The sequence below is a fragment of the Pelophylax lessonae genome (genome assembly GCF_965119305.1).
Source record: "Pelophylax lessonae genome assembly, chromosome: 4".
NCBI classification, from domain to species: domain Eukaryota; kingdom Metazoa; phylum Chordata; class Amphibia; order Anura; family Ranidae; genus Pelophylax; species Pelophylax lessonae.
The window spans coordinates 304450855-304477455 of NC_138771.1; positions in this window are offsets into that span (position 1 = coordinate 304450855).

A 26601-nucleotide genomic window follows, 5' to 3' on the forward strand; every position below is an offset into this window, starting at 1 on the left:
AGATCTAGTTCATCCCCCCCCCCCTCAATCCTAGTTTAAATACTCCTCAAGCGTTTCCATTAACCTCTCCCTCAGCACAGAAGACCCCACTTCCATTTAGATGCCAACCATCTTTAGCATATAGGTTGTACCCCAATAAAAAGTCAGCCTAGTGCTCTAGAAACCCAAATCCTTCCCTCTTACACCAGGTCTTTAGCCATGCATTCAGTTCTCTAATCTCCCCCTGCCTTTCATGTGTTAAGCATAGCACAGGCAATATTTAAGAAAATATCACCTTGAAAGTCCTTCCCTTTAACTTGAAGCCTAGTTCTTCAAATTGATTCTTAAGGACCCTCCACCTTCCATGTATTCTGTCATTGATTTCAACATGGACCAAGACAGCTGGGTCATGCCCAGCCCCTCCCAGTAATTTATCAACCTGGTCGACCACATGCTGAACCCTGGCACCAGGGCGACAGCAAACCATTTGGTTGAGGCAATCCTGTGACAAATTATTCCATCGGTCCTTCTGATTAGAGAATCCCCTATTACCACCAACTGTCTAGGCCTACCTGCACTAACCTCATCACCCCTACTAGATAGGCTGCTGTTAGGTGTAGCAGTGACATCCAGGGCTTCCACCTTTGTTTGCCAGCTCCACAACTTCACTCAACTTGGCAAATTTGTTTTGGTGCCTAAACACAGGATTGACCTTCCTTTTCTCGTGAGTCCCTACTACTCCCCCTAACTACATTAACTCATCTTTGTACCTGATAATCCCAACTTGCCCATTCACCCTCTACATCAACCCCATTGACCACCTGCTCAGTGAGCAGAGGACCCCTTTCAAGGTTGTCTCTCCTGTTGCACCATTTTTGCATACATATGCATGCTGAGCACTGAGCAAAACATTCAATCATACTAGCAATCATTATCCCAGTTACAATATAATTATTTATAGGAAGTTTAGGATGTTACTTAGGGGTTGAGGACTCCTGGTTTTTAACTCCACTCCACTTTTGTTCACAAATCCCAGTTTTGTTCACAAATTCCACATGCAAGCCAGCATCAACAGTGTGCCAGCTCAAATGTGAGCTGTATATAAACGTATATACACCTGTGAAAAATTAACCACTCCCCAGAAAAAGGAGAGAAAAAAGAAGAAAAAAAATGGTTTAAAAACTGATAGCAAACTTATCAAATAGGCAGAAAAAAGAACACTTGCAACCACAAGCAGTCCCCAAGCAGTCAAAAGCACAACTCCTGGTTTTAAACTCTCTACTTTCATTCAAAATTCCAACAGTGAGCCAGGAGTGTGTAACCCAGAGAGTGCAGATTTCCAGGGGACAGGAGTGCATAATGCACAGAGCGGAGGGGAGAGGAGTGGGTACTGTGCAGGGTGCATGGGCCAGAATAGCATATTTCAGAGGGTGAAGGGTTCACAAAACCATAACACAGTGAGAGTGCAAGGGTCAGGGGGTGAATATCATAGAGAGTACAGGGGTCAGGAGTGAGTATCACAGAGAGTGCAGTAGTTAGGGGTGTATAACAGAGAAGGTGCAGGGGTCAGGAGTTTATAATGCAGTACGTGCAGGGGTCAGGGGTATGTAACAGCCAGAGTGCAGGGTTCAGAAGCGTGCACCCTAGTATGTGTTCTCCCAGTACAGATCTCCCTAAGCCAAAATCCCCACAATGCAGTCCCCCCACCCAAAAAGCCTCAAATCCCCCAGTACAAATCTCTCCCTGAAGTCCTGACCCCTCCAAAAACACTCTCAGTACAAACTCCCTTCCCAGCCTGTCCTTTAGAAAAGACGGCCTTCCAGCCCACCCCCTAAGTACAGACCATCCCCTTAGTATAGACACCCCATGCCACACAACCTCAGCACAGCCCACCCCCCAGTGCAGATCATGCCCTCCTAGCCCACAACCCCCCCCCCCCCGGCCTCACCCCCGCCAGTACAGACCTCCTCTTCCCAACACATCCCTCCTTAAAACTCACTCACCAGACCACAGATGCAACAGCAGCTTACAGTAAAGGGATCCTTCCACAGCTCTGAACTGCTACTGAGCACACCAGGAAAGATCTGGCACTGACAATGAGGAGGGATAGTTTAGCGTGCCTTTAGGTTTGTGAGATGTAAGCAGTGGCACTCCAGTGCTGACATTTTGGTGACTTAAGATCCATCATACATTTTTTTAGTCCCAATTTTGGAGGACTATTGGGCTGACAAACTTTTCCTGGGTGCAACAGTCATCCCTCACTTGAGCCTTTAAACTACAGTAGTTGGAAGTCAGTGGAATTTGTTAAAAAGAGCCAATAAAAAAGAGCTTCCGATGCGCAGACAGGATTTGCTTGCTGCCACCTGGGAATTAATCAGTGCAGTGTTTAGTGAATTTTTAACTGTCAACCTGCATATACAGAGTTTGACCTTGTGTCTGGCATTGCCCCACTAGGCTCTTGAATGGTAATTTGAGAACTGAGGATAATGGATTTAAAGAGACCCATGGGACTGAATATAATGGATGAGCAACAAGCAACTGATTAAAGAACCTTATGAACAGGTGCTTCGTGGGCATTGCTTGTTAGCTGATGTTTCAGAATTAAACTCTCTGCTTACTGACGTTACTAGAATATTACTTGCATGTAGGCCATTTGGTAGCCGCAATATTTTTTCTACAATCGGTTAGAGGGACAGCAACAAAGTAATCCTTAGGGATTCTGGTCCTAGAAGATATGAGAATATTAAGGCAAGAGCATTCAGGAAAAATATTGAAAATATAAACTGAAAAATATCTCCTCTAACTTCTAATCAGAAGAGGATATGGAACTGAATGGTGAACTTTAAAAACTCTGTTCTCACTAAAACTTTTGTAAAAACTGTTTTAACACACATCCATTGGAATTTCCAGCAGCTGATGAAAGACTTTGTTAGATTTAAATATACTCTGCCTAATAATAAAAACCTAAATTTGTTAATCTAGCAAGATTATCCAGGCTAATTTTGACAATATCATTTGACAAGTCATATTGAACAATCTGAAAATCACAAACTTTCCACAGCAGATAATTCGTAAAAAGTGTATGTTTTTTTTCCCATGCAGAGATGCCACAGCTTTATTGTATGTAGAGATGCCACAACTGTTTTATCTGCTAAGGTTGACCCTACTGCTCACAATGGAGAATGCACACAATTACACAAATAATTCACTCTAGTCTAGGTGAAATATTTTGATACAAATATAATCAAAATTCTCCAAAACTATACATTAAGTGAGTCAAATTAGGAGGGAAACCAATTGGTGAAGATTGACTAGCCCATCATGATTAATAACATACCCATATCGATGTTTACTTTGAAACGTAACCTACAAGGTGATAAAGCTCCTGCATGAATCTGATGTGCATAAAATGATCAAGCATCAAAGCTGTGCATAATCTTTTGTTTATCTAGTCCTTTAGGCACCTGATGAGCGTGTCATTATCACAAAATTCCTATATCAGTTTAAGGATTGCTGGATGTTTGCTCTAAAGATTTAATATATGCATTGTATCCCATTTTCAGATTTAAAACTTTGTTAAAATGTATCTAGGGAAATTTTAAATACAAATGAAAACAAGGAGCCCTGTCTGGTACTTCTAGAGAAGATCATGGGGACTTGGAATTATGGAAAGTTGCAGCATTTTTGCTAACCTAACCTATTCAAACTAATAGATTAGTTACTTTAGTCACTGAGAAAACATTTTACATTAGGGAATATAATGACTAATGTTTTAATTATGTGGTTCCTCTGGGGTGTAAATAGTTGTAATTTAAACATATTTGTTTTCTTCCAAAACTATCATCATTTTCCAGAAGTAATAAATAAGAAAAAATATAATAAAAAAAAGGCTGTCTTATTTCCGGTCTTCTTTTTTTTATGGTGGGTTGTTAACATTTCTGGGTGTGCAAAAAGACAAGGGAGTCAATTCACTAAGAGTGAAATAACCGCTAATAATATGCGGTAACAGTTGTGTAAGTGTTCAATTCACTAAGAATTTGGAGCGAAATACTGAATGCAGTATTTATGCACTTTATTTTGTATGTATTTTATTTTTGATCACAGTATACACGGATGTATCTATTTATATATATCTGTTAGCGCTGCTTTTTGATTGATTTTAGTTTATTCTGGTCTTTTACCTAGTGAGTAGCAGCTTCAGGACATACACTTTTCATTTATATCTATTTTATACCTATTCACATTTTTTTAGCGTGGGTTTTAACAATTTAGTATTACAAGTATTTAATTGATTTAGGGGTAATTACCACATTAGTTAATGCTGTAATTTATGGCATTGAGCTGGTTTGCGAAGGAGTGGGCCAGGAAGCCAGCCGCTGTGTCCGTAATAACCGACGACTCATCAGCTGTAAGCGGGTCCCCCCCCACCTGAACCATACCAGGCCACATTCCCTCAACATGGGGGAGTGGGTGCTTTAGGGCAGGGGGGGCCTCATCCCCACAACCATGGCCAGGGTTTGTGGGAAGGGGGCTAATCAGCATCTAGAAGCCCCATTTAAGAAGGGGTCCCTCAGATACCACCCCATGTGAATGAGTATCAGTTACCCTATCCTACCCATTCACCAAAAAAGTGTCAAAAAGTAATACAAACAACAGACAAGTTTTTGACCCCTGCTCCTTAAGGAGGATTCTAGATTCCAATTAGCCCCCAGACCCCCACAACCACCGGCCACAGTTGTGGGATGAGGCCTATGCCCCCATCAACATTAGGACAAGATGCTTTGGAGTGGGGGGGCAGAGCTAATTGTCTGCTTTTTTTTTTTTTGCAATCAACTGTTTGCAGGGAAGCCCTGACCTCCCAATTCTGACCTCTCAAAAGCCACTAAGCCCCTTGTGGGATTATTTGTTAATTGTTTTTTAATTAGTGGTTAAGAGTTTGTAATTTGTTTTTGTTTTTTTACTGGAAACAGATCAAGGAGTGGATCAGGTAACTCACAAGTGGAGAAACTAAAAAAAAATGTTTTTTTTTTTTTTTTACTTTTGCTATGTGGAGCCTAGATACTTCTAATTCTTGGTATACTTTGTCTGGGTGATTGCTGTAAATGCTAAAAAGCTTAAAAAAAATGGACAAGAAGAAATCCTGATGTTTATCTGACCCTCTCCCTTTTGATCATTCAAGGAAAACCGTGCGTTAATTTAAACAAATTAAAGGACATTTTTAGGAGCAAGCAGCACCCTATCACCACTATAAGGATTTGTTTACATTTGCATGGGGGGGGGGGGAGGGTTAAAACCTGATAGTTCAGCCATTCTTTTACTGCCCCTCAGCCTCTCCCCCTTTTGCAGTATAAGCAGTGGGCAGGGGTGTACACATGCTGCAGCCCGCAATGCTTGGCTTTACATCTGCTGCAGGAATTATGCCTCATTTTGTGCTCAGCAGATGGTACTGCACACTAAGCCTGACCTATTCAAGTGAATGGGGCCATGCTGCAAAAGCCCCACAACTGTATACAATGTGCATCTTTATGGCACAGTTGTCCCATTTTTTGGGAGGTTAAAGCAGGTTATGGCAATGCGTCCATACCAATTGCCTCGTGCCAGGCGCGGATCATTCTTCAGAGAGCAAATCAGGTGTAAATGAGGCCTATGAGTGGCCAAGCTTACAGCAGCTGAGCCAGAAGATCAAAGCTGACAGTAGTATGTAGCACAATACAGTAAAGGCATTCCCAGCAACAAAAAGCTTTTTCCTGGAGTTCCACTTTAAAAAAATATATATTTTTTCCAACATTGATTATACTCACATTTTTGTGGCAAAAAGAAGCGCCATTGAGCTTGCTGTTATGTGCTAAGGATGGTACCATACAAACCCACAACTCTGACTGTGACATATACATGGCCCCAAGCCTTTCAGGTGCCCAATATCAGAACAAATCTGTGAAACTTTTCAAAAGGAGGTGTGGTCCTTTAATAAAACTTTAGATGACAGCTGCACAGAATATCCAAAGATACTGACAATGTACTTAATGGAAGGACATTTTTTAAAGGTCTACTAATGGATGGATGTTGCTGAGATACAAGTAACATGACTTTGCAGGAGCTTGACTGCAGGGACTGAAGGATAAATCACAAGTAAAAGAAGACCCCCTAAAGTTCTATGGCGTAGGAGTGTTGGTAGACTTGCTTACGCTAATGGAGATTTTTGGTGTAGGTGGGAACTCAAGAAGATCAGTCAGGTTTCAAGCAGAGTTAGGTTTCTGGTAGAGAGAAGACACCATGGTGACAGCTGACGGATATCACTCATAGGAGTGACACAGCTTTTAGAAAGAAGTGTAGAAACTATATTAATAACTGCTATATTGAATATAAATCATTTCTTGCATATGAAATAATTATTACACATTCAGAAATCTTTTGGAATCTGTTATCTGTCAGGACAGTAAGGCCAACTTTGCTCATAGTTTTTTTTACATATTATGTTCCTTAAACCAGTAGTAAACTGCATTTTTTTTAAAAACCCTGTAATTCAATGGCATAATGGGCTAGTATGCATCGCATACTAGTACATTATGAAATAGTTACCTTACGCGCTGTCACCCCTGAAGGCGCTTCCATTTTCACCCGGTCTTCCTTATGGGTTTGTGTCCTCCGAACATCTGATTAGCCGTGCCATGATGACGTCACTCCCAGGCATCTGCATGAGAGTCAAAGACCACGGCGTGGAGCTCTGAAGGGGCGGCATACCCGTGACGTCACCGGCTGAATGCAGTGGGAATATCTCCTAAACTGTGCAGGTTTAGGAGATATTCACTGTACCTAAAAGTAAGCCTTATTATTGGCTTACCTGTAGGTACAAGTTAAAAAAAAAGGATTTACTTCCACTTTAATGCCTGTACTATATATGCAGCCATGTGTCCAAAGAGAAATATTTGCTTGTCAATATGGAGGCTGAAGGCACAGCTAAACATATTTTTATATAATTCATGGCAGAGGTGTGCAGGAACTAGGTGTTCATCAGTTTCCAACATTCTTAATAATTTTCAACAGTAAATTGAGGGCTGTGTGAGAATATAGCCTCCTTTATACACTGCAGATAAAGAGCACTGCAAAATGTGAAAGCTATCAGTGAACTTTAAAGGCTATCTTACAGCAGTTGTACTAAAATCAAAATGTTCATTAATCTTCCCTAAATCTCAGTTCTGTGTAATTTATTACAGAATAATCACACACCTCTATACAGATTTAAAAGGAGCAGTAGGAGATTACTTCCTGTATAGCATAACTTCATCTTTTTCCACTTCTTGCATTAACAGACCTCTAAGACACGTTTGATCCTGATTGGTGGTTATAAGAAATATCTTGGTACTGGCATCATTTTTACAATAATATTTGCATATGCGAGAAGCAAAAAGATGCTTGCAGTGTTCCAGCATGTGGACTTCTACAGTACCGAACAACTGAACTAATATTAATTTAATTACTATTATTTTTTATGCTTGAGCATCCCCAATGTAGAGCATTCAGGGGGTTATCTTGAAAGATCATCTGCATCTGCTTGAAAGCCAGTATTTACCAGATCTACTTAAATAGAACCCCCCTGGGCGCCTTCCTGAGGTTCTGAAGAAACTTGCCATGAATTTGGGCAGGCGAAACATGTAGGCCAAAGGGATGCACCACCATGGCCCTGGGAGCTTGGAATTTGAGCTGCTGAAGTGCTTTGCTTAGAATTACGTATCAGCACTTAACTCGCGTATGCAGATTTTTAGATAAAGCATCATGTGGATGTAGAGAATGGAATTAAATACATATAAAAGCTGCACAGCTAGCAGTTAAGGGGATTTTATACTTTACTGGAGAGATATACATTCCTCTCATGAACTTCATGAGAATCAAAAGATTGAGATTTTGTATCCTGTAGGTAAACATTGAAATGAATCAGTACTACCTGTGCTTATGTCACGGCTTACCTTGGTTGGAGTCTGTAGCGCAGAGCTCACCCTTGCATATATCCACAGTCCAAGGTGACCGGGTAAAGAAAGCCACCTGGGCTGTGAATCTGTGCACGGGGGCTTGGCAGGAATGCTCCAATTAGCAGTACCGGCAAGAATACAAACAGAAGGATATGCCACAAATCAGGATAAACACGGAGCGGAGGCAAGGTCAGAAGCCGGAGTCAGTCTGGAAAACAAGAACTAAATCTGTCAACCAAGAACAATGAACTGACACTTCTCACAGGGATAGGCAGTGTTTTATACCTTGCTTAAACGAGCAAGTAACTTCAGGTGGACAATGAGAGACAGGAGCATTCTCAGGTAAAGTCCAGCCTTGTAGTGCTGCAGTCAATGCCAGATAAACAAGACTGGATTCATATGAGCTGAAGTGTGGCTCAGAGGCAGGATAACAGGCCCAGAACATCAAAGTACCCAGGTTCAAATCCCCTGTTAGGTACTTAACGGCGGCCACGCCTGGCCGTCTGTATGGCACGGTGAGAACCGTGACAGCTTATTTTATAACCTGGAAGTAATTAATGCTGAGCACTGAAGCTAGATGGTCCAGATAAAAAAAAAAAAAAACATTAGGACCCTGGTGAGTGTTTCATCTTATATCAAAATACAGTATAATTTGTAGATTATAAACAAAATGTAATCTCCGATCAACCGCAGATAAAGCGACAGAAAAAAATGGGAATCTGTCACAGCTGGATCAACCACTCACCATTAATTAGAAAATTCAATTAGATTAATTGGTGCTGTCCACATGACCAAAAAACAGGCATATAGCAATATAAATATTTGATGCTTATTGCTATATTGCATTTGAATTTTTATTTGTCTCTTTCCAATTTAAGTAATTTGTTTGTTACCCTTTGAATATGTACCACAATCCATGTAAAATTCAGATTGTTCTACTTTATTTTATTCAAAACAATAAACAAATTTGACAAGGAAAAGTACCAAGGAAAAGTACAACTTTCCAATGTAAATGCTATACTGTATTTTGATATAAGATGAAACACTCACCAGGGTCTTAATGTTTTTTTTTATTTTTTTTATTTATCTGCAGCCTTGGACCATCTAGCTTTATGCGTCAGCATTAATCACTCCCAGGTTATAAAATAAGCTCAGATAGTACTGGTTAAGGTGATATTAAAATATTAAAATTAGATTAAGACCAGGTAGTACTGGTTATGGTGATATTATTACATTATGCTTCTGCAAACTAAATGTTTAGTTAGGGTCAAGATTTACATTTAACTAAACCTCTTCAGCAGGTGAGACAGTTCTATTTATACGCAATTTGTTTAACATGTTTTTTATTTTTTTTATTTTTACTAAACAGTGGCTAGCTGAAACATATTCCAGTATTCAATTTAATCCGCTAAGAAGAATTGCAGCATTGGAAAAGTACCAAACTAACACTTTCCAATGTGAATGCTAATATACAAATTATATTGTAAGGAAAAAAGTATCTACCAAGAAGGCCACATAATGGGACACCGCGGTTGATAAAAACAGCTTTATTGTATTAAACACATACTGCAAAAATTTGTGGAGTTAAACCAGTATAATGACCTTCACCACACCTGATGAAAATGAAAAAGACAACGTTGTCTAAAACTTAGGGATAGCAGCTGCACAGGCTGTCATCCATACACACAATCAAAAAAAGAGCAATATTCCTGGAGTAAATATATAACCATATGGTGGATTAGTTCATAGTTCCAAAATTATATAATAGATCAATGTGAATCTTGGGATAGAGCTCTTAGTTGTCAGCAATTGCAGTAGGAGTGGGTGTCAGACAGATCGCAGATCAGTACCCTTGTTCACTCTTTTTATTTTGTTATTTTCAATTACCTGTTAATAGCTAATAGGCACACACATATATATATACAACAAATGGAATATGTGAGCCTATGATAAATATTACAGAGAGAGGGGGACTTACCTATGTTGTCCCAGAATCTCTTGCCTCTGAGAAAGACATGTCATCTTTGCAATCTAATATTTGTCTCTATAAATTTGAAACATGGCTGACTAGAATGTATGAACAAATGTTGGATAATTGTCACCCATTGGTACTGTTTTTTTTCCCCTTTAAACGAATTGCTATTTTGTGATGAATGAAATGGGAGTGTGGAAATGCATTACACCTGGTGGTATGAGATTATTATTACATCAATCTAAAGATATTTTATCCGTGACTTGCAAGTTCCTCCCAGCTCTGAGGAAGTTAGCGTTCATTGGCTAATGAAACGCGTCAGTGTTTCATCATCACGCACGTGATGGCAACTCGGGAGTAGCAACTCTGCACATGTGCAGGAGATGTGGCGGAAACAGAGCTAACTTTGAAATAAAGTACGTCCAATGTAAGGACCGGAGGCCGGTACTGAGTGACGAAGCGAGCAAGCGGGCTATCCCCTGAACAGGAGATATCAGCGGAAGGTGGTGAGCAATCCCCCCGTCACACTCTCCCCAGACATCCACGCTTGGCTCACAGGCAGTCTAAGCCTATTTAGGAGTCCTAATGTTGATAAGAGGCAAACCAAAAAAGAGGGTTTGGGACTTTATATGAGGCAACACAAAGGCATGTGCCTCAATCCCTATTATCGCACGATAAAAATAATAATAGTTTGGGACTTTATATGAGATGTGTGGCCCTATGTGGCTAATATTTGTGCAACCGTCATATAATAACAAAACAGTTGATAAGAGAGTATCCAATAATTGCTGTTTAAGCATCGTTGTTCATTCATTGAACTTATGCTCAGTATTAACTAGGAATCTCTGATCTTAATACCTGCTGATCTGTCTGACACCCACTCCTACTGCAATTGCTGACAACTAAGAGCTCTATCCCATGATTCACATTGATCTATTATATATTTTTGGAACTATGAACTAAACCACCATATGGTTATATAGTTACTCCAGGAATATTGCTCTTTTTTGATTGTGTGTATGGATGAAAGCATGTGCAGCTGCTACCCCTAAGTTTTAGACAACGTTGTCTTTTTAATTTTCATCAGGTGTGGTGAAGGTCACTATACTGGTTTAACTCCACACATTTTTGCAATATGTGTTTAATACAATAAAGCTGTTTTTATAAACTGTGGTGTCCCATGATGTGGCCTTCTTGGTAGATACCTTTCTTCCTTACAATATAATTTGTATGTATTTGTAGCATTCACATTGGAAAGTGATAGTTTGGTACTTTTCCAATGATGCAATTCTCCTTAGCGGATTAAACTGACTACTGGGATATGTTTCAGCTAACCACTATAAAGTAAAAATAAAAAAAATAAACATGATAACAAAATGCATATAAATAAAACTGTCTCAGCTGCTCCAGAGGTTTACTTAATGTAAATCGTAAAGCAGAGGTAAACCCCATTCATGAAATTTCACCTGGCATCTAAATGTAGTGTTTACCTATCTCTATCCAAAGCCCTAAGTCCCGTGTCTTTCTGCTGCTCTGTTCCTCTGTTATCAGCATGATAACTTCTGACAAGCTCTCCGACACAGAAGATAAAAGCAGCTGAAAATTTGTGTCGGGAAGGGACTTAGAGCAGAGAGCTGGTCTATTCACAGCACAGCTCTGCAAGTTCTTTCATTCCTCTGCATATATGGAGGGGGGTGTGTGCCTTTCCTCCAATAAACTCACACAGAGTGTATGCCCAGACTCCCCTCCCACTGCTGAAACAGGAAGAAAAATTCTAACATGATGTGCACTTTCTAAAGAATGTGGAAAGCTGAAGAGAGCAGATATACATGCAAAACTTATTTAGGGAGATTTGTCTCATCTCTGTGTATCATCTGAGGCTATTCACTCCACTGGGTATATGTGAGGATTTACATCCACTTTAACCTTAACTAAACATGCAGAAGCATGGTGTAATCATAAATAAATACTATGTATTTTTCTCCCCCAAAAAATACTGATTTACCTTTTTTCATTTTCTTATATCTCAGTGTTGCGGACCTCCTCTAGCTGTTTTAACCCACTTTCTGTCTACATGCACTTGCGCCAGCATCGGCAGTACATCATTACCCTATGCCAGCCCCCCCTGATGGCAACAATAGTGCACAATGTGCATCAGATGTGATAGATTGGTAATATAGGATCACAACTAGTGGAAAGTTGCCACTCCATTAGTGGAAGTGTCTACCAAAGAGCTACGATGAGAGGATCACCAGGTAATAATGTAAGAAAAACAGCAGATGTTAAGCAATTGAAAACAACTTTTGAAATTGTACAAACGTGTTAAAGCTTCTAAGTGTTTTTAGTTATGTGTAGTTAGTTAGTAGTTAGTGTGTTCTTTAGGTAATTAAAATCATACACCATAAAGAGAAGACCGGTTTTAGAATTATTTAGCATTTTGTACATATTTCACTATTGATATAACAGGGCTGTAATATGTAGTTTTGTAGTTTAGCTCAGGTGATGACAGCTGAGACCCAATCTTTCATAATGAGTTCTAACTTGTGCCAGAAACAAAGCCCTTGATACCCTAGCAATAATATAATGTCCACTGAACTGATGACTTGGCAGAACATTTAGTTTAAGAATATTAAGGGAGGTTTAGAACAGTAACATGAACCACTATAAAACATGCAAATATCATATTAGTGTAATGGTGTGTGATATGATTGTATGTGATACATGTCTAGCAATGACACTGATTTTAAGTGCTTATGATGAAATGAGCATCCCTCCTACAGCTTACTGATCCCCTTTCACACTGGCAGTAGTCATTTTAAAAAGAACAGAACTGAGACGAATGCTAGAACTTACAGTACCTTCAAGCAATACAAAACTTGCTAACAGCTTGTTTAAAGTGACCATCAGCACTACTATGAATATTTATATTTAACACCCCTCTTGTTCGAAGCTGAAAGGGGCCTCAAAGGCACATGAAAGCCATAGGAAGCTTAATTAATCTTGATGTATTTGATAAATGTTTTGCTCTTCACACTAGCCTTTATATGCTAATTCCTGTCTGACCTACACCCTCCATTACACTTATACAGTCTACTCCTAATTACCACAAGAAGGCGCTCTTGGGAGAGGAGAAACTTGTTTACAAAACTAATTTCTCCAGCCTGCAGAATACACTGTGCATATCTTTGTGCACTCACTATGCACAAAAAAATGATACAATGTAAGAAAATCATTAGCGTACGTAAAAATTTGAATGAAATTATTGAAGATTTTGAACATCAGGAATCAGTTAAAAGAGATCCTGAGGACAGGTGCATTCTAGTTTTGGGCAAGATGGGGGACAAATTAATTACAATTATTAATTACTACCCCCTGAACTAGATTTAACTTAGCTTTTTAAACAGTTATTCTTTACAAGTGGTTGGTCCACATATTATCACAGGGACTCTAACTGTGCAGTGGACCCAATACTTGATAAACCTCAAGGACTCAATACAAACATTGTCCAAAATTCAGCCATAAGTTGGTGGAACTATTGTTTCAATGGTTTATTGTGTATATTTGGAGAGAAAAAGATTATACATACTATTTCCCCACACACAAACCATACTCCAGGATTGATCACCTATTTGTGCCCTCTTGCATGATTTCTGATGTATCCTCTGCTCCGATTCATTTGAATTCCTGGTCAGATACATTTAGTATGTTCAGACTCAAAAGTTAGCCAGTTTCATTGGTGACTCAATGAATCCTTTCTGAATAAAGAAATGGTTTAAGGAAATCTTGGTATATATTATGGAATTGCAACCCAAAAATATTAAATAAATTGCTATGTGTTACAGAGAATAATGAAAGTCCATACAAATACCTAAATCACAATATTAAGAAAAGTCCAATTATAGTGCTCCTATGAAGGTGAAAAAGTGATCAACTATAACACCGGTGCTTCAGATAGTGCTTGCTTCAACAAAGATCGATGCACGCCCGATGAGATGGATCACAAATTATAAGGATCTAATACGCCTTTGTTCAAATAGACCAGCTGAAGTATTCCACTCCAAGGGCTCAGTGAAAAGGCAATCCTTCCTGATAAGGGGTCGGCTTCAATCAGGTATTGCTCAAATATCCCCGACTTCTTGGATCATCCTGCTATAGATGTTTCTCCAGCATAGGTGGTTTAAAAAGGACGAGACAGACATCCTTGACCTCCTACATTCCAATTCTTCTTTATATTGTGATTTTTGTATGGACTTTTATTATTCTCTGTAACACGTAGCAATTTATTTAATATTTTTGGGTTGCGCACCTATTTTGTTTACACAGATTTTTGAAGTTGAGTATTTAGACTTTCTATGAGTTGCAGCACCTGTACAAATTTCACATATATATTTGTTTGGGTAAGCGCGAAATGTATCTTTTTATACACTTTTTGCACAAACTTACCTGAAGATACTTCTCTGATTATTAATTAGGAGGCTTATAAAGCCTATAGTATAGGCCATATGATCAAATTTGTTTCTAAAAAAAGCCAGTAAAGACTGAATGAAAGAAATATTGTTCTCTGATACACGAACACAAATGCAACCCTCCTAAGGACTTACAAGCAAAGGCTGAATAAGTTCATACATATCTAGATTTATGCCTTACCACTCAAGGAGCCAATGGCTCCTGCTGCTGCTTAAGTCCCTGTGTGATGAAGAAGAGAGGGGAGAAAAGAAATGCAGTTGGATTGATTGAGGGCTCAGATAAGTATTTAGGGTGGTGTGGAAGGACAGCACGCTGTAAAATGTTGGAATGCAAAAGTTTTGGCTTAAGAACCACTTTAAATGTGTTTTATAACTTCTGAGATAATAACATTACAGCGAAAAAAAGAGCATATTAAGGCTCCGTTCACATGTAGGCGTTTTGGGGCATTTTTGGGGAGTTTTTCTGCTCTAGAATCAGCTCTCAAAACGCTCAACAAGACAAATCCTATTCATTTCAATGGCCCCTGTTCACATCTGAGCGTTTTGTCGCTGTTAGCAAAACGCCCAACGCTCAAAAAAGTACATGAGCTTCTTTTTGGGCAGATTACAGGCGTTTTCCATTGGTTTCTATTCAATCTAAAAACGCCTGCACAAAAAACGCCTGTAAAAACGCCTGTAAAACGCCTGCAAAAACACCCATAAAAACGCCTGAAAAAACGCCTAAAAAACGCCTGTAATTAGCAACGCCAAGATGTGAACGTAGCCTAAATACATATTTACATTTCTCAATTCATTACCAGCATTTTAAGCTCAACGCACACTTAGAGTATATTAGGAGGCACATTCCATCTCCTAGGTGAAATAGGCATTTGAAATATGCATTAATAATAAAAATAAATAATATAAATAATAATAAATAAATAATATAAATAAATAATATAAATAATATAAATAAATAAATAAATAGGCATTTGAAAGGTCAAATAGCCATCATATTTGTATTCATTGACCACTTTACCACCGGAGGATTTTGCTGTCTTACATCTGGGCCACTTTCTGCGATTCCGCACTGCGTGAATTTAATGGACAATTGCGCAGTTGTGCGACGCTGTACCCAAACGAAATTTACGTCCTTTTTTCCCCATAAACAGAGCTTTCTTTTGGTGGTATTTGATCACCTGTGCGATTTTTACTTTTTGCGCTGAAAACAAAAAAAGAGCAACAATTTTGAAAAAATAACAATATTTTTCACATTTTTTTTATATGAAATTACCTCCCAAAAAAATGTAAAAATCAAAATTTTTTATCATTTTAGGCCAATTTATTTTCTCCTACATATTTTGGTAAAAAAAAATGCAATAAGCGTATTTTGATTGGTTTGCGCAAAAGTTATTGCGTTTACTAACTAAGGGAAAGATTCCTGTCATTTTTGGTGTTTTTTTTTACGAGTAATGGCGGCGATCTGCGATTTTTTTCTGCGGGACTGCGACATTGCGGCGGACAGATCGGACCCTTGACTGACATTTTTGACACTTTTGAGGGTACCAGTGACATTACTACAGTAATCAGTGCTATACATATGCACTGTTACTGTAAAAATGACACTGGCAGGGAAGGGGTTAATTTTTATCGGAGAGGGAGGGGTTAATGTATGCCTGGTGCTTACTGACGTGTGTGGGGGGAGGTGACTGAGTGACACAGGGACAGATCGCAGGTTCAGCTATGCTGAACCCTGCAATCTGACACTGCCTGTCACTTAGGAGATCCGCCCGCTTTGTTTACACAAGCGGGCGGATCTCCACACTCGATTCCCCGACGATCGGGGAAGAGCGGTAGTGATCACCGCCGCTCCTTCCCTGGCCCGACTCCCGCTGTGACTGAATACAGCGGGAGCGAGCCTCCGGCGGCGCGCGCGCGCCGCCAAGAGAGGGGGATGTCTGGCGACGTAGGTCTACGTCGCCAGATGATAACGAACCACTTTGCCGCAGTAGCAGCTCAGTGAGCAGCGGTAAAGTGGTTAAAAAGGTAATTCCATTTTGGATGATAATATACTGGTTGACAAAATGTACCCTTTAGTTATTTGAAGGTATTAGTACATGCAGAAAACTGTAACAACAACAATATTTCTGCGCATGAGTGAAATTACCCAAAAGTGACTGTTCCACTGTAACAAATGTGGATGATTCCTTAAAAGCCCTGCTGCCCTCAGGACTGGGGTTCTCCTTATTGCACTGCAAAAATGAAATGATAAGTGCATTATCCAACAAATATGTATCTAAAAGTGTTGGTCATGTAACCTAAAAAAAGTAATTAGTTATAGTTACTAGTTACTTCTCCCAAAAAGTACCTGAGTTAGTGACTGAGTTACATCAGTAAAAAAGTAACTAATTACCAGGGAAAGTAACTATTATGTTACTTTAAAAATAATCAAATATGTCAAATAACTTATATGCCCCTTGTATGCATGGTATTTGGTTAGTGGTACCTGTGTGGTATTTGCTGAGTGGTACCTGAGTGGTATTTGCTGAGAGTGGCACTGTGGTACCTGCGTGGTACACTGCCGGTGTATAGGGTGGGTGGGTAGGTGCATTTGGGGGTCGGTGGGCTTATAGGGTGGGTGGGTAAGTGTATATAGGGGTCAGTGGGTGTATAGGGTGGGTGGGTGGTGGTGGCTGTTGGTGGTGTGGCGCACTGTGGGGGTCTGAGTCCTGAATCCTCCTGTGTTGACTGTCTGTGACTGAGTTTTTTTTTTTGTTGGTACCTGTAGTGCTGCTGCTGCAGTGCTGCCTGGCTGGTGGTGGTGGCTGGCTGGTGGTGGTGGGGTGGCTGGTGCTGGCTGCTGGTGGTGGTGGTGGCTGGCTGCTGCTGGTGGTGGTGGTGGCTGGCTGCTGCTGGTGGTGGCTGGCTGCTGCTGCTGGTGGTGGTGGCTGGCTGCTGGTGGTGGTGGTGGTGGCTGGCTGCTGCTGCTGCTGGTGGTGGCTGGCTGCTGCTGGTGGTGGTGGTGGCTGGCTGCTGCTGGTGGTGGCTGGCTGCTGGTGATGGTGTGTGGCCTGCCCAGGCACACTGGGGTCCGTCTGGCTCCGTCCTCCTCCTCCAGGCCTGTGCTGCTGCCTCTCTCTCTCTCATCGACTGAGGCCAGTGCTGCGGACAGGGTCATAGAGGAGAGGAGGAATTACATTACTGCCATCTAGTGGCGGTAGATGTAATTGCGGTAACACGGCCGAAGTAATTTCAATGGCATTACCATGAGGGGACGAGTAATCAGTTAGATTACTCGTTACCCTCTAAAGTAACTGCGTTAAGTAACGCTGTCTACTTAAACGCAGTTACTTCCATCACTGGTATCTAAAAGTACAACAGAGGTGATAAAAACGCTCATCAAGCCACACTATGTGAACACTCCCAAACTGCCTGGAACCTCTAGCATGGGGGGAGGGAGGGCGGCTGACCTTGGCACTGATCAGGCTGCAATGGTGAGGCTGCAGATGGGCACTGATCAGGCTGCAATGGTAAGACTACAAATGGGCACTGATCAGGCTGCAGTGGTGAGGCTGCAGATGGGCACTGATCAGGCTGCAATGGTGGGCTTGCAGATGGGCACTGATCAGGCTGCAATGGCGAGGCTGCAGAGGGGCACTAATCAGGCTGCATTGATGGGGGAACGGTGAAGCTGCAGATGGGCACTGATAGGCTGCAATGGTGAGGCAGCAGATGGGCACTGATCAGGCTTCAATGGTGAGGCTGCAAAGGGGCACTGATCAGGCTGCAATAGTGAGGCTGCAGAGGGGTACTGATCAGGCTGCAATGGCATGGCTGCAGAGGGGCACTGATCAGGCTGCAATGATGAGGCTGCAGATTGGCATTGATCAGGCTGCATTGATGGGCACTGGTGAGGCTGCATTGATGGGCACTGACCCTTATTTTGCTACAAAGTTCTTTTTTAAAACTTAATTTTTTTTCTTAAACTTCCCTCTTAAAAATAAGGTGCATGTCATACGCCAATAAATTCGGTAACTAGTCTAAAAATCACAATAGTGCAGATTTTGTGAACAGTTGGTGTTTTCGCTAAAACACCTGGTGGCAGCTGTATTGTGGGTAACAGGTTAACTGTGTAGTTAACTAAACCTAGTGTTGATTGCTCCCAGTCTGCTGACACATTGATTGTGATCCTGTAAAATATTTGTGCAGGATGAGGTTAACTGTGACATCACCACGTATTTGTGACAGTGTTGTGTGCATTGACACAGTATTTATTACATGTTGGTAGCAGCACAGGAAAATCTGACACTGCGTGTCACAAAATGATACAGTTAAAGGTTACATTTCTAGTAACCATAATATTATACAGGTAATTTCTACAAAATCATCTTATATGACCTAATGGGAAGCTAATTTTAACAAACAAACTGAAATTCAAGAATGGCAAATAAGATCTTCTATTATATCTAAAAATCTATAAACACATCTTTGGTAGAAGCTAACTACAAGGTGCTGTTAACATGTTATTAAGTCCCCACTGATGTTGAAAAAAGCAATATACCAATGTCCTCTGTTAAAGGACATTAAAAAATAAAAGACTTACAGATCAGGGGGTAAAAATAAAGGAAAAACTTTAAAAAAAGGAAACCAATACAGCTACCACATTTTAGAATCGATAAGCTGTAATATTAAACTACAGTTTTGTTTTTGGGATTAATACCACCTTAACATCAATAACAAATGTTTCTATATAAGCAAAAATTGGAGTCATCCAGTGATTGCTCCCAAGATATACTGTTTACTACAATTTGTTTAAAAAATGGTGGTGCTTTTACATAAACTGATGGTCCTGGTGAATGGGATGGACCTGGTGAATGCACAGCATTTCTTCAAAGTATTTATTGTCTTATCATAACATACCAATCTTCAGTAAACCTATTTCCTGAAGTTTTTCATTTTCCTCAAGCTTGTGCATGAGCATTTAGAGGAGTGTCCCATTAGTGGGAATGATACCCTATTATGAAACCATTAGAAGTTTGTATACGCACCTAGTGTGCCTTTACCTTTTCTGTATCATACCATATATTATTTTTGAAAGTTAAAATTATTTCTCAGAATTGGGGTGGAGGTTAAAGCTGGCCAATATATGGATTCAAAGTTGGCTGGTTTAGTAGAGATTTACTTCAGACAAACTAGAATTGGATTTCTTGAAAACATGTGTCCATCGGTGATTGCAAATCAGTGTATTCTTACAGTGGAGAGTACTGCTGTCAGAATACAATGTTCCGGGGGGGATTCCTCCATCTTCCTCACTTGGATGGAGGAATCTGTCTGTTTCATTCATCTCGCTGGCAAAACGAATAATCTAATGGCCAGCTTACGCCAATAACTGTGTCTAGACCTAAAAGGCTTTTGAACATGTGCCTGCTTGTGTTTGGCCAAGTCAATCTAATCCATAACCATTAATGTTTTATATTATTTGCACTACTATCCTGTATGTTGAATGTGAATAATTTTATGCAGTTTGTCTTAATAAATATTTTGCTTTGAGAATACATAGGTACTTGAATCTGGTTAGGTTAACTACAGCTTTACCTTATTTTTCAGGTACTTTAAATAAGGCCGGCAACATAACATCTCTCTCACAACCATTGATCCCTGATCCGGAAGCAAATGTGTGTTGACGGAATTTAGATATCTGAACATATTACACTCTAGGAATAATTTTATTTTGCTATACCAACCCTCCTCCATCCATTATGTTTTTGTGTATCTCTATGTGAAAATATTTATATCTGTGCTCGCTTAGTGATGGTTGTTTTAAAGCTGACTCCAAGTATTTCTCCTCACTTAGATCCTGCTCACACCGGTGAGACTTGTCATGTGATTTGACAGTTCCAAATCGCATGAGAAGTCACAGTCTATTTTCGGCAATGGAACCATTTATATCGCTGGATATCGCAGCAATTATGAAAAAGGTTCCTGCACTACTTTTGATAAATTCATTGCAACTTGCATAGACTTCTGTTAAATTATGTCTCAAGCTGTAATAAAATCGTCAGTGCAAATTGCACTGGTGTGCGGCTTTGAAATTGCGCAAAATTAGCTTGATTTCAAAGCCGCACCGGTGTGAACTGGGACTTAGTCTAAGTCTTTGTAACTAATTGCTGGGTTTAAATAAAGCCCTATTGAATTGCCTCAAATACTCACCTAAATCTATGATCACATGATGTTCCAAGTCCTGGATCAAATTTTCTCTTCCTTGCAGTGGAGGAAGTTCATTCTTTGATTGAGTCATTAGCTTGGTGACATGACATGAAAGCTTTCTATTGGCTTTACAATAGCAGGATCTTTTCAGAATGCAGCACAGAGATGAAGTCGGGAACAGATGAATGGTTGATGGTTTAAAAATACAATTCTGAATGGACTGATGTGAGTACTATAAAAGCTTCAGAGAATGCCTGAGAGACCTGTGGGAAGGGATTAAAAATACCATAATTTCTATAAACTATGACCGGCAGTTCCAGGCCTGGAGAAGTAGTCTTTACCTCAGACTACCATAGTAAATTTGCCCATACTCATACCAAAAATTTACAAGGTGCAGTGATTACAATTCACTTTGGAAATAAATCAGTTTAGTGCCTATAATTATAGCACATTCCTTGGAAATTCAGAAACAGATTTATAGCAAAATAGGAAAATAAAATAAACTCTTCTTTGTCTAAACAATATCCCTAGATACCTTCTCTAAAAATAAATCCCCTCTTTGGAGACAGAGCAAAGGCTTATGGTGTTAGTAGAATGGAACGATATCAATACAAACATGAGTCCAAATGAGGCCTTGAAGCATTCATGTTTAATGTGGTCATAGCATTGGTATTACAAGCTCAGGGACTGCCTTATTGTCTCTGCTGACCCTTGAGTTATTTTAAGAGCATTGTTTAGTGAATTAGAAAGCTTAGGAGCCACCTACTGGCAGCAATACAAGCATGTAAATCTTCCTGTCAGTTCAGGTAATGGCCGATAAAATATGTACAACATATGGTTAACATTTGTCCGTGTGAAATAGATACATTTGCTATCATGTTAAGGCGAATGTTTCAGACAAGGACAATCTCACATAGACAGTACATACAATCATTACATTTGAAAAAAACAGGAGGAAAATGCACAGATGTATAACAACCATGTACAAATCATACTAGTCTAGTTGTTATAAACCAGGGGTCTCCAAAATGCGGCCCGTGGGCCAGATGTGGCCCTTTACTTGCCTTTATATGGCACTATTCCTTCCACTGATATCAAAGATAGGACACTATTACTCCCTCTTACACCAACAATGGGGTACTATTCCTTTCACTGACACCAGAGATGGTAAACTAATTCTCCCACTCACACTAATGATAGGACACTATTCCTCCCACTCACACCAGTGATAGGGCACTATTCCTCCCACTCACACCAGTGATATCATTTTTTTACTCCCTCTGACCACTGTCTGGCCCCCCTTAATTTTGAAGGGCAGTAAACTGGTCCTTTGTTTCAAATGTTTGGAGATCCCTGTTATAAACTATACTCTAAGACCCTAAATCTGATGGGATATTATGGGTTAATGCAAATCTTCGATTTACTTGTCTTTTCTTTTACAGAATAAAAAAAAAAAAAAAAGTAATTTTCTGATCTAGGTTTGCTGTCAGCACACACGGACCAATCTACTGTCTTTGTGGCCATAATCATTGGAAATTGTTTTTGCCTGTAAATCAGTTTTACTCTGTAAATGCAATATTTTTTTTTATTAAATGCACGTGTTGACCCCTTTGCGCCGGCTGTATGCAAATATGCAGCATCTCGGCGCCTGGTCCTTAGCATATTTGTGTGAGTTGCTGCATATACACCTGTGCTGAGAGCGTGCACACTGCACGCTCTCAGCACAGTTTCCATTACCTAACCGAAACCGATCGCTCGACCACAGCCAATCACAGTGGTCACATGATCTTAAGCTGCACCCCGGCTCCTGGCGTCAGAAACCTCTTAAATGGCCGGGAGGCATCGGCGCTTAGATGTTAAGCAGTGTAGCTCTCTTCCTTATTTTTAAAAGAATGAAACTACAGGAGTCAGAAGGTGAAACATACCACAATATCTAGGGGTTGTTAAGGAGCAAGTTGTCGTCCTCCAAAGAGGAATGTTCCCAAGTGCTTATGATCTTCTTTGTGGCATCTTATGGTATGATACAGCTATGTATAACTGGCCAGCAACAGGACATTTTTAACTAGTGAGAATAAGCTGAAATATATAAGAGAAAAACAGTACAGGTAGGTGTTTTAATACACAAATTAGAAGACTTTCAGATGACCTTCAAATGACACAGCAGCGTAAAACTGTCCAGTAGCAGACAATATTAAAAAGCCACACTAGACACAAATGTACTAGGGACAAATGGCAAATTAAGATACTGCAGAGGATATATAACTGTAAAATTGGCCAGCAGCAGGACAGTTTTAATCAGGGATAACAGGCCTCACCAGTTTATGTCTAACTTTTATTTTATCTATAATGATAGGGGGTGTGGTGAATATGAGTGATATAAGTTAGGAAAAGTTAGGTGCACACTATAATTGGATTTATTTTTTCAAGTCATGCAACATAAAGTAAAACAAACACAAAAGAAATAAAAGCCCTCATAATACCACACCTAAAAAACAACCTACTTTTTTACTTTCAAATGTTTTTATTGAAGAAAATAAAGGCAATACAAACTGTTGAATGCGATAACTAGTAATAAACAATGAAACAAGAGATCGATCTGAGCATTGCAGAGCAGCAATAAAATATACAGAAGAGCATGCACTGGCTAGCCAAGAGCGACGGCCAAAGAAGAGGCCTGTTATGTGTGCCAATAAACAGGGACCAGTGGTGGAGAGACTTCCCCAGGTCCTCCCGGGAGCCAAGCAGAACCATGTGAGGGTGAGGAGGTAAAATACAGCTAATTGGCGAGGGAAACTCCGGCCCCAAGCACCCTAAAGGGTTGCGACACATTTGGGGAGCAGGTCTCTCACCAAGACGCACAACCACCTTTTTAAGCACTTGTTGGTCAGGGGCATATTTGAAATTTTTCACACTTCCTAAAATCAGTATTTTTTGCTAGAAAATTGTATAGAATATTATTATTATTATATTATATCATATTATATTATATTATATGAAATGCATTTTCTGATAGCAGACTATGGAGAATAAATGGTTGATGTTGCAACTTTTCATGATATTTGCATAGTTGTTTAATAAACTTAAATGTTCAGGAAACATTATACTAAAATTGATTTTACTGCACACAAACACAATATAATACCCATTATTTTTTTTTTGTAAAATTTAAAAGATGATGTTGTGTTAAGTAAATGTATCAAACATCTCAAGATGCATGCACCCGAGAGATGGCGACAAGCTATAGTATCTAAAATTTTTCATAGGTGATTCTTTAAAAGGTTTTCCAGGTTATTAGTGTAGAATTAATTGTGATGATTGAGGGCCTAGAATTATTGGTTTCACTCTTACTGTATGTTTTGCGGTGATACCTCACATGTGTGGTGCAATCACTGTTACTATATGCTTGGTGGACCTACGCATGCATTTGCATGTATGCATGGGGGGACGTGGTGATTTTAAACTTTTTTTTATTCATTTTTATTTCCTTTATTGTAATTTATTTATTTATTTCATTTAACTTTGTTGCTGTTACAAGGGGTTAACAAGCCCCTATGTGATAGCTTTGGGCAGATGACAAATACTCCATATCAGTGTTTCTCAACCTTTTTTCAGTCAAGGCACCCTTTAAAATTATGCACAATCATGAGGCACCCCCTTCTAAATTGTAAAAAAATGAATTAATAGTTGTACATAATGCAGCAACATGCACATACGTAGGACATCCATCATTATAGATGGTTTATTCTTTCAAAGCAAATACACCTTTGTACACTGGTACTGACTATAATTCCAGAGTTTCTGTTCTCCCTCAGTTTCTCTCCCTCACTCGGCTAATGTGACCCCAGTGCTGATGGAAAGGGGCAGGGTAGGGGCAAACAAGGATGGTGTGCAGACGCCTGATGTCCTCCTTATCAACCAATGACATAATTGTTTTTTAGGATACTGGCAGCTGGAAGGTTGCAATGGTGTACAAGGAAAACCTGTGGCTTTGTGTGACTAAACAGCAGGCTTAATCCACCTGCTGGTTTGTATACAATTTTGGGGCAACTTTAGGGCATTTGCCACGGCACCCCTGAAGAAACCTGCCCTGGTCTCCTCTGTCAGTAATGTTTCTCCTGTTGCTGTTTTGGAACAGCCTTCACTATCATCAGCTCAAAGCCCTGTCTTGGTGGAGGAGAAGATACCTGTTGGAGGTGAAATCATTAGGAGTACAGCACCCCTTTTTTCCTCCATTTGGGAATTATCTCTTGGGCATTTCTGCCATTGAGTCACCACGAGATCCATACATATGCGGAGCGGACAGGTCCTGGAGAATCACATTTAGAGAGTTCAACTCCATGTATTTCTGACCACTGATCTTCTGCTTATCAGTTAAAAGCTCTAACCTCCCTAATATCTGGCAAGAATTCATTTTTACCACTGGATGTCACAGGTTAACCTTACTGCCACTGTGAAAGTTGAAAGTCACCATTTGATGTTATTGCAGTAAGAGGCCACCCATTTAGATAGATTATCATTTGAAGCATTGTTTGAAGCACATTCTGCTTGCAGTTTTTGCCACGTCATCACTTCATCACAGATTTTTCTATCACTCATGATTTGAAGTTAAAGCAGACAGCGTTATTTGAGAGACTTTATTCACATCACCAAGATTAATTATTTGCCATTTGTATATTGATTTTGATGTGCATTGGTTTTATGTTTGTTTTTGCAAATATAAGTTTAGAAGCGCACTACCTTTTCTCATATCTATTAATCATTCACCTTTCTAGTGCTGCCTCTAATAATTTCTAAGGTTTGCGCACCCTTCATTTTTTACTTTAATGAGATTTAATATTGATAAATGTAAAGCTATGCACTTGAAGGCCAAATATATGCATGCATCCTACATAATAGGGGGGAGTACAACTGGCATAATCAATTGCAAAGGATTTGTGTTCTGGTAGATCATAAGCTTAATAATAGTATCCAATGCCAAGCTTCCGTTTCCAAAGCAAGCAAAATCCTTCTTGTAATAAAAGAGGTATGGCAGCAGGGGCAGACTGACAACTCACGGTTGGCTTTCAGGTGATAACAACCGATGCGCCCCCCCCCGTTGCCTTCTGCCGCTCTGCCCAGGTCTCCTGCTGCACCGGGACACCCGATCAACCAGCCGGCTCTTCCGCCTGCTGGTCGGAGTCCCAAACAAAGCTGGAATTGGCTTTGAACGGGTCTCTGAAGCAGTAACCCGGAAGCAATGTCACTTCCGGTTTACTCGGCTGCCAGCGGCACCGATTTCGAAAGATCCAAAGTATTTGAAAAGACAGATTTGGGCATTTTGAATACTTTGAAGTGGAGAGGTTTGGGGTCTTTTAGACTCCAGACCCCTCTATAAAGAGTACCTGTCACTGCCTATTACTGTCACAAGGGATGCTTACATTCCTTGTGACAGCAATAAAAGTGATCAGATTTTTTGTTTTAAAGGAATAGTGTATTTTTTTTAAAGCGTACCCGTCCCTGTGTGCTCACACACCACAGAAAATGCATACGCAAGTTCTGCCCGCAAATGTAAACAGTGTTCAAATCACCCATGTGAGGTATCACCGCAATCGCCAGAGCGAGAACAATAATTCTAGCACAAGACCTCCTCTGTAACTCTAAACTGGTAACCATTAAAAGTTTTTTAAAGCACCGCCTATGGAGATTTTCAAGTACTATCGTTTGTCGCAATTCCGCAAGTGTGCGCAATTTTAAACTGTAACATGTTAGATATCTATTTACCTAGCGTAACATCATCTTTCACGTTATACAAAAAAATTGGGCTAACTTTACTGTTTAGTTTTTTAACATTCAGTGAAGTGTATTTTTTCCCCAAAAATTAAGCTTAAAACGCGTTAGCCATCATTTATCAAGGACATTGGACCTGTTAACATGACACAGATTGTTCCAGATGTTCGGATTTGATGTGCATTTTTTAACATTTGTTTGTGAGTATAACTACTTATATTCAATAAAGCCTATTATTGAGGATAATTCACTAGGCCGGTGCGCC